Source organism: Tamandua tetradactyla, chromosome 26, assembly GCF_023851605.1.
Source record: "Tamandua tetradactyla isolate mTamTet1 chromosome 26, mTamTet1.pri, whole genome shotgun sequence".
In the NCBI taxonomy this organism is placed as follows: domain Eukaryota; kingdom Metazoa; phylum Chordata; class Mammalia; order Pilosa; family Myrmecophagidae; genus Tamandua; species Tamandua tetradactyla.
The window spans coordinates 11961203-11977987 of NC_135352.1; the positions used below are offsets into that span (position 1 = coordinate 11961203).

Consider the following 16785-nt stretch of genomic DNA (forward strand, 5'->3'; position numbering starts at 1 on the left):
CATTTATTTTGTTTGGTATTCTCTGAGGCTCTTGGATTTAGGTCTGACTTAATTTTGAAAACTTCTCAGCCATTTTCTTCAATTTTTTTTCTAGCCCATTCTCTCTTGTTCTTGGATTCCAGTTATCCATATATTCGAATATTAAATATTGTCACAAAACTCCTGAATGTTCCTGTGCTGTTTTTTGGAGAATGTAGAGTTTAAAATGCAACTGGTTTTTATCTATTCATTCATGTTACTTTTATTCATGGAGTAGTTATCAAATGTTCTTTGCAAGCTGCCACTATATGATATACTAGAAATGGAATGACTTTTAAAAGGGGGAATTTATTAAGTTGCAAGTTTACAGTCCTAAGGCCATGAAAATGTCCCAGTTAAAGCAAGTCTATAAAAATGTCCAAATTAAGGTATCAACAAGAGGTTACCTTCACTCAAGAAAGGCCAATGAAGTTCAGGATTTCTCTCTCAACTGGAAAGGCATGTGGTGAACATGGCAATATCTACTAGCTTTCTCACCAGGCTTCTTGTTTCATGAAGCTGTCCTGGGAGCATTTTCCTTCTTCATCTCCAGAGGTTGCTGGCTATGTGAGCTCTTGGTCTCACGGCTCTGCTATTCTTGAAATTTCAAACCTTTTCTAAAATGTTTCCTCTCTTAAAGAATTCCTGTAAACTAATCAAGACCCACCTGGAATGGGTGGAGTCACATCTCCCTCTAATCCAAGATTAATTCCCACAATTGGATGAGTCACATCCCTGTGGAGATAATCTAATCAAGTTTCCACCCAGCAATGATGAATGAGGATTAAAGGGCATAGCTTTTCTGGAGTACACCACAGGTTCAAACCGGCACATCAAAGTACCTAGATGAATGAATTATACAGTTATTTTCAAAATTAGTAAAAAAGGGATAATGTAGAATATTAAAGGCATGGTCTTAGAGAAAATGGCAAAATAATAACAGGAAACAGGAGGGTTATGGCACTGTAGGTGAGGAAGTTTGCGATAGTCAATATTTTAATCCTTGTTTTAATTTGCTAATGCTGCCAGAATGCAATGCAATACAAATGGACTGGCTTTTTTAAGGGGATTTATTTAGTTACAAATTTACATTTCCTCAGAGTAAAGCAGCTGGCTTTCCTCTGACTTTCTCTGTCACATGGGAGGACACATGGTGACATCTGCTGGGCTTCTCTCCTAGTTTCTGGGTTCAAATGGCTTTCCCTGGGGTGATCCCTTTCTGCATCTCCAACTGTCTCAGTCTGTGTCAGCTCTGAGTGCTGAGCTAAGTTGTCCTGGGCTGCACTGAGCTCTCCTGGACTGTACTTTCCCTTCTGGCTTCATTGCAGAAGACACTCCCCTTTGTTGACCCAAGATGTAATTAGCCATAGATGAATTTCACGTGCTGTTGATTAAGGTTCACAACAATAGAACTGGGCACCATCAACTGGCCAAGTCAATATCTGAACCTAACTACTACATCGTCCTCCTTCATAAGTTAGACCCTTTATTTGGGAAACAAAAGGCAAGAACGTGAGCTGAGGCAAGAAAGAAGCATCACACCAGCCAGGCAACAAGTTCTTCTGCTCAGCACACAAGAAGATATGCAAAGAGAAATCATATCTTGGGCCCATGCTTGGAGGGAATAAGCAAAGGGGAACTTCTGTCTCCCACTTTTCATTGGTCAGGGTTTACATCTCAGAAGCCAACCCCCTTCACACACGCACTTCTGTGTCCCCAGAGGTTCACTAGAAAACCAGACACAACACTCTAAAATGTGGCCTTTCATCCATCTTTAGAAGTAGACAGGCTACTCAATGTGACAGCAACCCATAAAGAAAGAGAAGGATAAGGAAAGAATTTGAGATGAACAAGGTGTGTGTTATACTTAGTCTACCTGCTTGAAGTTCACTTTGGATGACCCCTGTCATGGCTCACCTGTTTGGTTACTATTATGTTCTCCCAACCCATCACTAATTCAAGCTGGGTCTTCTAAATAATATATGTCTCTTAGCCCTATTGTAAGATCGTATTGTCCTAGCCTGTATTTATAAGAGCATATGTAACTTTTTCTTTCGAGGCAATTCAAGTTGTTTCCTCTAGCTAACCACATTTTCTAAGACTAAGGCTTCTATGTTCAGGCAAGTCAAAAGTGTCCAGATTCTGATTTTGAATACTCAAGTTATATATTTAATTTGATAAAAGTGTGTTGAACATCTATGTTTTCTATGCAAGGAGCTCCTCTGGCTTTCAAAGAAAGCAGAAGACACTCATTTAGCTTATCTCCCAATCCACTTCCTTCTCATTTCTGCTGTTTACATTTGGTCTATTTCACTCTTCTTTAGTAGATCCAAAATAATGGGGGAAAATAGAGGAATGATTTATTCAAATCAATTGATAGATTTTACAGGCAGTTCTGATAAAAACTTGAAACTTTTCACTAAAATGAGTCACTAAATTATTGCTGTTTCATTGACCCTATCTCCCTCCAACAAAGGGTAATCAAAAATAGACTGCTGCACATTGATGAGAAATTACTTACACTAATAATGTGAATAGATTTCATCCTCACTTTACTGTAGAAATTATTTTAGAACCAAGACCAAATAAGAGAGTAATCTTGAGTTATTTTTGAAGAAAGCAGGTAGTTAATCTGTTTATTCATACTACTTGTCCTGATGGAGTAGTTTTCAAACTAAGTAGATGAATAGGTCATATGGGAAAACATAATGCAATACTGGCAAGGGTTGTTTCATTTGATTTTCTACCAAGTCACATGTATTAAGGAATCATTGGTTGTTTTAAGTCTAAATGGCTTTCAGTCAAAGACCCATTTAGCAACAGTGATCCACTTTGAAGAATACTTTGAAGTAGGGAGCTTGAAAGTAGAGACACCAGATGCCAAATTACGATGGCAGGTGGCTCACAGTCTCTGACTTTCCTGCTCATATTGCCTAAGAAGATTAACAAAAGAAAGAATAAGAAAGCATGAAATCACAGTAGCACTGGAAACTAAGGATATCAATCAGCAATTTCCCATACTCTGGGCAAGAATTATGTGCAAACTCCTAAGTAGGCAAAGAGCCTGGCAAAACAAATAGTTACCTAGGTAATGATCTATGCACGATATAAATAGTTAAAAATAAAAAGATCATAAATCTTACACTGGGTGAATTACTTTTATTACTTTTACTACTGGCAGATAAAACAATACAATGACTCATAGCTAGGGCCAAGGAAATTTCAGTTGGGATCCTGAAACTGTAGAATCTAAAAGGATATTTTGGGCCAAGCATCTGAACAATGGAAACAAATTGAGAAGCATTATCTATGGCTCACCTGTGCTATTAAAAGGAAGCTCATTGGAGGGCCTGTGAGCAGCCTCATGGTAGAGACAGAAGAGACGGGTCTTACCACAGTCGAGTTTAGGTGTACAGTCTTTGTACCTGATAATGCCTAGCATTGGTGGGTGGCCAGTATTCTAGATTCTCTCTTGCTCTACTATGTTCTTCTCAGGGGGGTTAAAACAGTGGTGCGTTACTCAAACATAATAAAGGTCAGGCTCTTCTGCAAATAAGAAGGTGGCAAAAGGAATGGTTCTGCTTCCATAAAACAAGCAATATCATCATAGCCTTTAAGTGGATAAAGGCAAGGTTTTGGAAGGATGGGAGAGGATATATCTCCTCTTACTGGGCCCCCAAGTTTTGAAAAACGCAAACACCAAAAAAAAAAAAAAAAAAAAAACAGAAAGAAATTAATAAAAAGACCTTGCAAACTTTCTGGTCTGGAGACATAAGAAAGTTTAGAATTGTGAAATACATGTTCTGCCACACATGAGAACTGAATCCATGCCCCTAGACAGAGCCCACAATTAATTGAAGATTGGGGACCCAAGGAGAAAAAGGTCAAAGCAATCGAGAAAGATAAATTGGAAAGTTTTAAATATATGAAGTGGTCAATGAAAGAGAAACAGTCTTCAGGATCATAAATTAATGTTTTCCAAAAATATCAAAATTTTGTTGTCACAATTACTCTGTTTGGAAGAGAGCTCTCCCTGTAGGGTCTGAAGATGGTAGAACTGGAATGAATGGCATAGGTAGACTGATATGCTAGCAAAGCTGAAACCATAAAGCATCTTGTTCCTGTTTTTTCCTTTTTGGTTGGCTATTTTCTTCGTCCCTCCTTTTCCCCAGACAACAGGAAGTCTTGGTGATGGTCTCTGACTGCTGTGACTGGTAACAAAAGAAAGATTCCAGATCAATAGCTCTCAACGTCCATGTTTTTGTGGCACATTTTTTGAATGTGACAATTTTGGGCACTGAAAACAACACTAACACTAAACAAGCCAGGAGTAACCACAACACAAGTACTACTACAGGATAACAATGTCTCATAAAAGTGTCTAGCTCTTAAGCTTTTCCCATGGTCTCTCTTCGATATTGTCACCTTTTAAATAAATCTATTTATAGACGGTACTACACTATCAGAAGGCAAAGTCCTCACATGTTCCATTAAATGTTTAATTCTTCTTTGGTACCCGCTTGACATTGTGCTACCTTATATCCCTTAATTCTAATATGTAGCCCTTATTTGTAGTTCCTTGTAAGCTCTGCTTAGCTCAGTGTTTCATCCAATGGACCCCATCGTTTCAATATGTAGCTACGATTATAGCAAAAATACATCAAGGCACATGATGCAATTGTGTAATGCAGCATGTGGCTTGAGAACCACTGTTTGAAATCCATGTCACTTACTCAAGCAGAAACAAGGAAAAGGCCCAGTGAAAAAAGAAAGGCTTGGGATGGTTGACCGAGATCAGGGGCTCTAGAAATTAGGGAAAAGGTCTCCTTCTTTGATGAACTTCCTATGGTGTGGATGGGGGGAAAGAGAGGACTCAACTCCATGTGATTGAATCCAAAGCCAAGCTTCTAAAGCTTTGGAGTATAATAGGGAGAAGTCCTTTGAGAATCTGCAAGAACAGGAGGACCGATTGAGGATTCTAGGATATAAGAACCACGCCAATCCTCTATATTTCTACCAAGTAAAAGTAATTTGTGTAACTAGGAAAAATGCCAGCCTAAATCTTTTGTGACAAAATGCATGATCTACATCATAATAGTTTATATCTATGCATCTGTTTTAAAAAAACAATAGCTGTAGCATCTAAAACCATTCGAAACCAAGGCTTTGGATACATGTACTAAATTCCTCATCTAAGAGAGTTAGAACTGAATGGATAGCATTTCTTCCTTTACTTGACAATTTAAAACTAGTTTTTAAAATGCGTTTGACAAATTAAAGGTTTCGAACCAGGAGGATTAAGATATATATATTTATATAACATAGAGATATAATAATATATATATAATTATATATATATAAGATATATATATAATAATATAAGTTGTAAATGTGATAATACATGATCAGGATAGCCCAAAACATTAGAAAATAAGAAAGTAAAAAAATGTATATATTTTTAAAACAAAGGAAATAGATTACTATTATAAGTTGTAAATGTGATAATACATGATCAGGATAGCCCAAAACATTAGAAAATAAGAAAGTAAAAAATATACATATTTTTAAGACAAAGGAAATAGATTATTATTTGAATCAGGTGAAAAATAGATTCAAAAACTGCACAGTATGAATCAAATTTTGTTTTTAAAATGTTATTTATGGGTGTGTGTATGTACATATATATATATATATATATATGTATTTGTACACACACATTTATTCAGAAGAATATAAACCAACTGTTAGTCCCCAGATAGTGAGATTGTGGGTGAATTTTAGTTTCCTTAATTTTCTCCTATTGTCTACTATAAGTATACATCATATTTTAATATCCTAGCTGCATATAAAGAATTTGCTTAAACAACAGGAATTTTATTGGCTTATGGTTTTAATGCCAGGAGAAGTCCAAAATCCAGGCATCAGGAAAGCAATGCTTTCTCCCAGAAGTCCGTGGCATTCTAGGGTTGGCTGCTGGTGATCCTTGGCCTTTCTGTCACATGACAGGGCACATGGCAGTGTCCTCTCCTTTCTCTCCCCGTTTCCACTGACCTCCATCTTCTCTCTGTGTGATTTTATATCTGCTTATAAAGGACTCCAGCAATCTGGATTAAAACCCAACCTACGGGCAGGCCACAGTGGCTCAGCAGGCAAGAATGCTCGCCTGCCATGCCAGAGGACCTGGGTTCACTTCCCGGCACCTGCCCATGTAAAGTAAATAAATAAATAAATAAATAAAAATTTAAAAATTTAAAAAAAACCCAACCTACTTCAGTTGGACCATACCTTAACTGAAGTGACATCTTGAAGTCATCTTATTTAGAGTGGGTTCACACTCATCAGAACACAGACCAGGATTTCCAAACTGGGGTAGACTGTTCAACCTACCACACGCTGCATTTCTAATTCAAAACATTACTGCAGTGCATTAAAACTGATAGGGTCTATGGTTAGAAACTAACGTTCAAACGACATTGGTGAATGTGTGCTAAACTATGTGGTAGACTTGGAACCTGACATGTCATTCAAATTGCCCTAACTGGTCACCTTCACTTTGTTTTCATCTGAAAAATGCAGTGTTGGACTCCAGGGTTTCTAATATCAGCTCTACCTGTATACCTGGATTTAAAATTAAATTAAAGCAGATGTGGCCAATTGAGTCCCAAGGCCATATTGCCAAGTAGATGAATTTGACCTCAGTGCACTGACATTTGCCATAACTGTGATTAGACTTCAAGTCTCTCACTGGAGAGGTTACCATTCTTTTCCTCTTTTGTTACTTTGGCTGAAGTTTGGTTGCGCTTCTAACAGGCAGCGATCAGAGGTGTGCTTCTTATTGTCACCAGATGGTAGGTTAAGGAGGTAGGTGCAGTTTCCCTCAGATGAAGATATGTCACCATTCTGACAAAAATAATGGCGTTCATTTAAAAACGAACCTTAATCAGAGTTTACTATGAAAAGAGAGACCACAGATAGAATAAAGTGTTCTGTAGTGATTAGAAAATAACAAAAAAGACTGTGAGTAAATATAGTGCTAGGCCGTGAAGGGGTCCCTCTCCTGGGAACTCTGTTTTAAGGGACTCCTATGATACAAATAGCAAAACACCAGGTCACTATTGTTTGTTTTATGATCTGACAAAAAATCTTGGGAGGTTAGTTTCCTGAGCACGAGAATTTCAGGGGAGTCACAAGCAGAACTGGCCCTGCAGAGCATATGCTGGACTGAGAGCTGATCATTTGAGGGGGGAGGGAGGGAGGGAAAAGCCAAACACAGTCACTGCCATGGGAAACCTGAGAAAGGCTGGCCACTCCAAATCACCATGAAGTGAGTGTCTGGGCCCATCTGTTCCCTAACAAAACGAAATTCCTTCCCTCCATTTGCTCAGGCAGGGCGTGTATTTGAAGATTCTCAGAACTGCTTGGAAGTCCTTAGTCGGAAGAGTGAAGTGTGGAGGGGATCCTGCCTGGACTGGCTCTTTAGGGTGCTGGGTCAGTGTTGTATACATAGCCATACTTATGCTCCTAGGCCTTAGGCTTCAGATTCTTCTCGACCAAACTAGGCCTCAATTAATTTCCTCTTTAGGAACGGCCCCAGCTTTCAGCTATCCGCCCAGCAACCTATGACAAGTATATCACCCCACACGCTAGCTACCTCTTCATAGGATAGCATAGTAACCGCATATATCACCTCATATCATACCATCCTGCTTCTCATACCTGATAGGACAAAAGCTAACCACACATTATAATGTGGCTTAACTCATTAACATACCTGCTTAACTCATTATCATGCTAATATAACTATACGTGCAAACCCCGCACCCAATCGGAAACAAACACATATCCTACCCAACCAATCACTAGACACCATCCCTTCTCCCAGTTATCTCCACCCTCTCCTTACCGCTATATAAACCCTTGTACTTCCTCAAATAAAGGTCCTTGTGCGCAGTCTTGCTAACTCCACTTGGTCCCGCGGGTTGATTTCGTCTTCCGCGCGCGCTCTCCACCCTGTCGAGCCCCCGGAGGCGTAGGCCAACGCTTCCCCCAACCGCTGGCAGCAGAAGACCCCATCGGAGGGAGGCCTAGCAACCTCCTTCCCGCCCCTCCGTCTTCGCGCCAGCCCCGTTCGCTGAGAGACAGACCCCAAGCGGCAGCGCCGGACCGGACCGACTACTGCAGCAAGCGGCAGCGCCGGACCGGACCGACTGCCGCAGGTCAGGTCAGTGCCCACCCAAGATTCAGAAGTGTCCAGTGCCCACCAAGTAGGGCAGACTCAGGCCTGACTCTCACCTGCCCTGCCCCGGCAGATCCAGGCAGCCACTTGGGACGATGAGGCTCCTTTTATGGCGGGGTCTCCAAGGATAACTGCAGGGAGCCACCCATGGGGCCTGGGGTAGGAATGCAATTCAGGCCATGAATTTATAACTTCGAAAACTGCAGACATACGATACGTGGGCCTCACTTGCATGCCTGCCCCACAAATATTAGGGTTTTATGCACAGCGTATAGAAACGAGTCTCATTTCTTTATAATTGCAAATTGTAGGCTTGTGGTTCGATGAAAAGAAGTTGAGTCTTGTAGTTCTACCTTAAATCACACCCCTGGGAAATTGCCTGTTCCTCTCACTTGTAGGATCCAACTGCTGGGGAGACAGAATCAGCGTGCCTTTTTCTTAAGCTTTCTGGATGTGCTGGAACAAAATACCCAGACTCATTGGCTTGAGCAATAGAAATTTACTGGCTCACAGTTTTGTAGGTTGGAAGTCCAAAATCAAGGTGTCAGCGGTGGGGCCAGGCTTCCTCTTAAAGTAGATAATCCATTCCACATGCCTCTCCTGGCTTTTGGAGGGTGGGTGACTAGTAAAATTCCTTGGCTTATGGCAGCCTAACTGATTTTTTTCCTCCAACACACGGTAGTCACTGTCTCTCTCGCATGCTCCCTCTTGCTCTCCCTCTTTTACCATATCCAAATTTCCTCCACTTACAAGGATACCAGTTATATTGGATTCGGACCCACCCTAATCCAATTGGCCTCATCTTCTGAGATTCCATTTCCAAATAGGATCCCATTCACAGGCCTGGTGGTTAGGATTTGGGTTTATCTTTTGTGAAGGGACACAAGTCAATCTATTACAACACTCTAGGGAATCTTGGATGATCCATGCCACTTTGAAAAAGCAGGATAAGAGAATTTCTTTCCCTTATTTTTTTCTCAAGTTTATTGCCCAAAATTTCCTATCTGTCAAAGGAACCTTTCCAAGCCCCATAAAAGATAACTTGCTAGTGTTGCATGGTTATTTTCCTTATTGGGGAAATTTATAAGGACTCAAATTGTGACAACAAAAATAGTTGTCCTGTATTCTCATAGCCCAAGAAGCAACTTTATATCAAATCCAAGCTTCTCAGTCAGAATTGGAATGAGGGACCCTGGGCTGGGAGGCAAAAGCCATCCTACGACTGATGGTGTGAACTTATACCCAGGCATGTGATCTCCAGTGCCAGGTACTCACTCTAACTTGGCCTCAGTTTCTTCAGTGATAAAATACATATAATAACACATTCCGTACCTACATTGCATTACAGAAATCTAAGTTAAATAACATAATGAATGCGAGAGTGAGTTAAAAAGTGATATTAAGATACTTTGACAATTTAAAATATTTATGCAATAATATTACTTGACCAACCTTGTCCAGAACAAGTTTCTGTGGTAATAGAAATATGGAAGTGACTAGCCACATGTGTTTGTTGAGCATTTGAAATGTGGCTAGTATAATTGAGTAAATGAATTCTTAAATTTACTTCATTTTAATTTGAACTGCCACATGTTACTAGTGTCTACTGCATTGGCTAGTACTGACACAGTTTATCATGGACGTCTGTTCTTTGAGTCTCCTCAACATCCATTTCACACTTCTTCTTGTGATAGTACCAGATTTTCTTGGAAGGAATTACATTTCATTCATCATGTGCAGTCTTGACAACATAGATGCCTTGCTCTAGGGCAGTATGCATTGTCCAGATGAGGCTAGAGACTCTTTGCCAGGGCTTTGAAAAAAAATTTTCTTGGTGCATGGTCTGGGAATCAAACCCAGGTCTCCCGCATGGAAGGTGGTATTCTACCACTGAACCACCAGTACACCCCAGGGCTTTGAATTTTGAGTGAAGTTTTGCTAGGACAGGGGAAAATAAAAGTGATTGGAGCTCACTCAACTCAATGGTGGTGACACCTTTTCGAGATCTTAATTAACTCCTGCTACCTGCTTCTCTGGACGTCTTTGGTTCCTACCTCTTTTGAAGCCTAGTTCTTCAACTATTGATTCTCTATGGCCCACCTTATGTCAATTAAATTTGCTTCTATTGCTTACAACAAAAAAAGCCTAAACAATATATATTATAATGTAGTTTCAAAATAATGCCATTTTCTAAACAAAGTTCAGGTGAATTCAAACAGCATGCAGCTTTGATGAATCTTCCAAGATTCTTCAAACGTGAGAAACCTCTAGATTTGCTCTATTGTATTGAAATAAAAGTTTAAAATGATTATTTTGCTTTTTCATCTCAAAAATATTTCTTAAAGGAAAAACTTTTAGAGAAGCTGGTGGGAGTGTTCCATGACCAGGTGCCTCTGGACCATCCAGCTGGGCAGGAAGTGGACATAAATCAAGTCCCTGCATAAAATATTCCCCTCGTGGAGAGCGATGAAAAGAGACCAAGAAAGAGGCTGCTAACAGATGCTGCTATATTCATATAAGCAAGCACCATCTCCTAGGAAGGTCCAGTGATTTCTGCTATTTCTTTCTTTTGTCAATCTCTTCACATCTTAGCTCAAAACCTTCCAGTGGTTTTCCATCTCATTCAGGGTAAAGACTTAAAACTTTACAAAGATGTATGAGGCCCCATATGTACTGCCCTGGTTTATCACATATATTCTGAGACTTCTTTTCTGGACCCACCTCCTTCTACTCTCTTTCTCACTCACCTGGCTTTAGGCACATGGGCCTCCTTTCTGCTGGCCCAATAAGACACGAGTGTTCCTGCTTCGAGATCATGTACCTGCTGCCTTCAGGGCTCACTCCTTTACCCCCTCAGCCATCTACTCAGCAAGGCCAACCCTAACCACCCTAAATCAAATTATAACACACTCCCTGCCCCCCCCCAGAGCACCACATCTCCTAGTTCCTTTTTCTGCTGTTTTTCTCTGTAACACTTGCAATCATCAAGCATGCTGTATACTTATTTTTCTTAGTAATGGTCTATCTCCCTCCCATTAGAATATAAGCTCCAGGAAAGCACAGAACTTTGTGAGTTTTAATTATTGTTGTATCCCTGGCAACTTAGAACAGCGCCTGGCACATAATAGGTACCCAATAAATATATTATATGTGAAAGGATCTTTTTCAGCCTGTAAACACTCGTTTCCTGTGGTCTTTTCCTCTGCTTTTTCTTTGTTCCCTCTTCTGATTGATCACCTACTTTTAAATTGCCCTAGTCTAGATTTTAAAAAGCTAGTCTACATTTATATTGCTTAATTCAGTAAATATTTCTTGATCCCCTACGAGGTATGAGGCCATCTTCTAGGGAAATAGCTATAGCAGCTACTGTTAATACTTAAGCCAGTATCCCTTGACCCCAGCCTGTATCACCTGCAGGTATAGGTAGACAATTACTGGCCTACTGATAGCTTCTTACCTCACTTTAGCTCTGGTCCCTCTTCTCAGCCTGGGGCTTTCTCTGACACCAAGGGAACTTCCCCTGCTGCACACACTTATGAGCAGAAGTGTGGGGTTAACGACGCTGGAGTCAACTTTCACCCAGTGGTAGATGGAGATAAATGTCCTGGCCTCCATGTGCATTTATGAGACACACGATTTCTTGAAGGCCCTATGGGATTGAATCCCAGCTGCCCAGAGTGCTGACCCACTTATTAATACACCCTTCATTGGTTCCTGTGTTAATTTTAAAGTGTAGTGTGCCCCAGAAAAGCCATGTCCTTTAATCCTGATTCAGTATTTTAGGTTGGAAACTTTCTATTAGATTATCTCCATGAAGATATGACACACCTAATTGTGGGTATGGCCTTTTGGCTAACTGGAGATGTGACTCTGACTATTTAAGGTGGGTCTTGATTAGTTTACTGGAGTCCTTTAAAAGGGGTTAAACAGTTTGAAGAAACCTCAGACGCAGATGCTTGGAGAACAGTTGCTTCAGAACTGACAGAGACATGGATGTTTGGAGATGCTGGGAGTGCCAACAGAAAGAGTAGATGCCTAGACACAGGCAGGGTCCAACAGACATGACCATGTGCCTTCCCATGGATGCTAAGCAAGCCAGAGCCCAGAATTGTGAATTGGAAGAATTAAGTAAAGGTCCAAAGATGCTTAGAAAGGAAGCTACTGATATCAGAAGTGGGAGCAATGAACAGGGAGCAAGGACCAGCAAGGACCAGATTGGCCAAGGTATCTTTCTCTAGATGCCTTAGTCTGGGCATATTTATGGCCTTAGAACTATAAACTTGTAATTTATTAAATTCCCTTTATAAAAGCCATTCCATATCTGGTATATTGCATTCTGGCAGCTTCAACAAACTAGTATAGCTCCCCTCTCTTCTCTGTTTCACATTATTGTTTATTCACCTGGGACCATCTCACAAATAAACTGCTGTATCCAAGTCCTTGTCTTAGGCTTTCAAAATAGAGTAGGAGGAAGATAACTCCTCATAATCTGAGCTCCTCAATTGGACTAAGATATTCATAGGTCCTAATAAGTATCGAGCCTCCTGTTGTAAATGAAGAGACAGCTGAACATCTGTATTGAGAAGGTTTCCTGAGCAACCTTGCAGCAAATTTGCCAAATCCTGAGTACAGCTATACTCTCAGCTTTGGGAATTCTGGGTCAGAAAGAAGAAATGTAAGTGCCTATTTGGACAATTTCAGGGAGCTGTCCTCCTTGAGTGCTGGAGCACTGAAGATGTCTGTGATATCCCACCACATCCTTCAAAAGACTACCCCTTCAATCCACCATCGGTCTCTTCGCTACCTTGTTCCCTCTGTCATCTTTTTTTCTTCCTCTCACTTTTCACTCGTCTTCCAGAAAAAATGGAATCAAGGTTTACAAAGGGACTAAAACTATCTCTTTAACTTTCTATGGCTGCAGAGACTGCCACCCCTAAATGAGTCAGTGATTTGATCATGGCGTGTGCCCGAGGTTCAGTACATGTAGGCTCAGCAAAGAGAACAATCAAATCATTCAAAACACAGCCAAGTGGAGTTTGCCAGAAATGACATAATCCTGGGCAGTGTCAAGCCCAGCACCCATAACTGTAGCCACTGTTAAGATAGATCGATGATCACATCACAGATCATAAATCCAAACCGCAATTAACATGCAAAAGGAGAGAAACTATCTTAACTTGTCATCTCAGCTGAAAGTTGCTCTTACTTAGAATTTATTCTTTTATTCTTTAAGGTCTACAACCATTTCAAATAGAACAGAACACAAGTTTGATTTGGGGGCTGCTTGTTTTGTTTTTCTGGATTTACACTTTTCTCTTTCGTTTTTAGATCCATCCAGTGTGGGTAGAAGGTGGGAACGGAAAATGAAAAATAACCCAATGCATCAGAAATCCAAATCTTTATTCAAAGCAGCCATTCTGATTAATAGTTTTCAAACAATGTTCCAGGAGCCCTAGATTTTGATGAGGCATCTCATGCCACCAGGAACCAGAAAAAGACAGTATTACACAGCAGAATTATGGATCCCCACCCTTGCTTCATTAACCAGTTCTATTTGATGCATTCAAACTCGGTGAAGGATTTACTTGGGGAAAAAAATCCTTACTTCTAAATTTAAACTTGAAAAACAATTCTTTAATAGTGCAATACCATCTTGCTACCATCACTGAGTGATGTTCAAAGACTGAAAAAATAAGCAAGAGTTGCTCCTCATTGGCTATGCTAGGGAATCTATACTTTTCACATGTGCCTTTATTTGCTATGAATCCCTATAATAACTACTGAGTTGTTTTTAAACTTCACAAGGACTGGTATTCTGGTTTGCTAAGAGGAGTGGACATTGATGGGGTTTTTGAGGTTTGCTAGTTAGTTTTTCTATGAATCCAACATCTCCTCCAGTTTTCAGGAAATCCCCCACCTGACTCCTTTTATAGAGAAGAAAGGAAGTAATCTTCCCTCTTCCCACACTTGACAGCCATGTGATTTCATGGATCCATCGAATTTGATACAGAGATAATCTCTGTGGCTCACAATCAAGAACATGACACACTGATGCTCTGTGGATATCAAAATTAACACACCCAGTTTCAGTTTCCTTATTATAACAACTGGATTTAGGCAGCAATGCTATATAGCATTTATACACACGTATAAACCAACCAATACCTGTATATGCTTTTTGCTTGTTAAATTTAAGTACATTATAAATGCTAAAACTGTGAATCATGCTTCATGATAAACAAACTATGTTTCTGAAATGCAAGAGTGAAACAAGATTTTTGTTTTGTAGAATTTACTTCCCTGAAAAAAAAAGCAGTTTAATTCTCTCAAGGCATCAAGTTTGGTATTTGGTATTTAGAATTAAAATTTGTCCAGTTCTGAAGACTGCAGACTCAAGCTTCTATAAGTTACTGAAACATCTGGAGTTACAAAAAATATTTCAAAAAACAAACCCTTTCTAACTAAAGCACAATGAATGACAAATGTTTTTGATTAGCATTAGCTTGGCCATGGGATATCCAGTGATCAGCTTATAAGAAAAATTAACAGCAGAGATGTGAGTCACTTTGTCAGTCAGGGTGGGTTATGCTCACTAAAGTAACCAAGAAAATCCCAAATCTCAACAGCATAAAACAACAAAGGTTTATTTCTCCCTTATGCACTTCAGATACAGGATGGGTGACTCCACAGGGCAAATGTTCCTTTCTTTCTGCCCTTCAGTAGACCCACAGCTCACTACCACTTGTCAGGGCCTTGTCACCAAAGTGGTACCTTAGGGACATGGCCTGAAATTCTTGCAGGTCTCCTCAGAAATTAAAAAAGAAAACAATTTTTCAAATAAGAGCCTGAGCAGCAAGAATGCCAGCTGCTGCGGTGCTACTGTTTTGTATTATTTATGATTGCTATTATTATTATCAGAATTTATAGCCATCATTAACCAACAGCCCCTCTAATGCCCTCAGCCAGCAATCTGTCACTCTTCTCCTTGGCTGAAGAGAGAGGAAAGGACATTAGCAGTTAGAGATCACCCAAAGCTCCAGGTTGCCTGGTGGTAAGGATGATGCAATCCTCCTTCCAGATAGCCGATGAGACCTTGATACTGTAGAAAAGGAGAGAGCAGGAAAGAGCAGCAAGAACTAATGAAGGAGATGTGGCACCCTGCTGGAAGTCTAGAAGCCACAGCCTCAGAGATTAAATGGAGAGAGGAATGGTAGCCCCACGGTCCAAGTATTTGAAAGGTTGGCTGCTTCGGTGCAGCAGCAATAAAAGGTGCCTTTTGTTCACATAAACATCAAAAATAGATGTGCCAGAAAGGCTTTTTGTTTGAAAGCCAGAAGCGACTCTAAACTCCTCAATCCTGATTTAGCATTCACAGTACAACATCCACGCTTGCCCTGTGACTCATATACTGCTAGAAGGAAGACCTCATCTGGTTAAGAACATAACTGCATAAAGCCTAAAGCCACCCATGTCAGACACCGTAATTAACTCCACAGGTTAATTTTAATGATTGCCAAGTTATAGGACACAGTCGTTTGGAATACAAATGCTCTGGTCTTACCCGGATTACTTACAATCTTCTCCTTAGCCCAGATGCCACTAAGTAGAAACTACAATAAGTTCATTGCCATCCTGGGGTTGTGACAATTACAATGATATTAATATTAGCATGATCTCTTGCCCTTGAATATGATTTTTATCTTTCTTCAAAGTGCTTAGAATGCATTATCTCATTTGAGTTTTATGAGCACTCTCGACAATGAGATATTGTACATATTTTGTTTTGGGGACCATGAGCCAGCATCCTGAGGAGAAGGAAATGTCTTATGTAGGCTACAAATCCCTGCCTTAGTATGGTGGCTGGCACCAAGTAAGCACTCAAAAATGTTTACACAAAGAATGATGAAATAAATGAATGAGTGAAAGTCATTCGTATTGAAAGATGAAAAAACTGAAGGTCAAAGAAAATCTCACTTCCTCACAACCACAGCACTATTTGGTGGTAGAATCCAAGTATGATGTCTCCAATCTTGTGTTCTTTTCACTTACATAAATCTCATTGTGAAATATGATTTTATATTTATATATACATAACTGCAAATAAGAAAATCTGATGCAAAGTGCACCTGGCAGAGACAAACTAATCTCCTAATGAAAGGCTTTTTTTTTTAATTTTAGTCCTCTTTCCTATCTATATAGGATATACCTATATATTACCCTAGCTACTACAGTACAAGGGCTAACTGCAAACTAATTCTAGTTTTCATAGTTGAAACTGATATTTTAATACTAGGAACTAGTAAACGAACTGCCATGATCCGACTCACAAGAAGTATCCTAAGCTTTCTGAAGTAACTGCCTTTGGTTAAAGAACAAAACAGGATCCCTAATCTTTGCTTCACTTGGAAGACCACTCTAAGTAGAGAGAAGTCAGGCCATTAAAAAAAAGGGGAAAGGAGGAAGGAGAAAAGGACGGAAGGAATGAGGGAGGGTTGGGAGAGAGGGAGGAAGGAAGGAAAGAGGGAAGAAGG

The 16785-nt window shown here is 40.0% G+C and overlaps 1 long non-coding RNA gene across 4 annotated transcripts in view; it reads right to left on the reverse strand.

Annotated features, from left to right (window-relative positions):
* LOC143669713 (uncharacterized) overlaps positions 1-11299 on the reverse strand; it is a 48123-nt gene extending 36824 nt beyond the window's left edge. The window contains exons 1-3 of one of the 4 annotated variants that reach the window (XR_013169008.1): positions 7922-8209; positions 6776-6918; positions 4030-4229 (exon numbers count right to left, since the gene is read on the reverse strand). This is a non-coding gene — a long non-coding RNA (uncharacterized LOC143669713). Of the gene's footprint in view, positions 1-4029; positions 4230-6636; positions 6919-7921; positions 8210-11001 lie in introns of those variants that run through there. The other 3 variants (XR_013169009.1, XR_013169010.1, XR_013169011.1) reach the window with 3 other exon arrangements.
* Positions 11300-16785: the final 5486 nt, after the last annotated feature.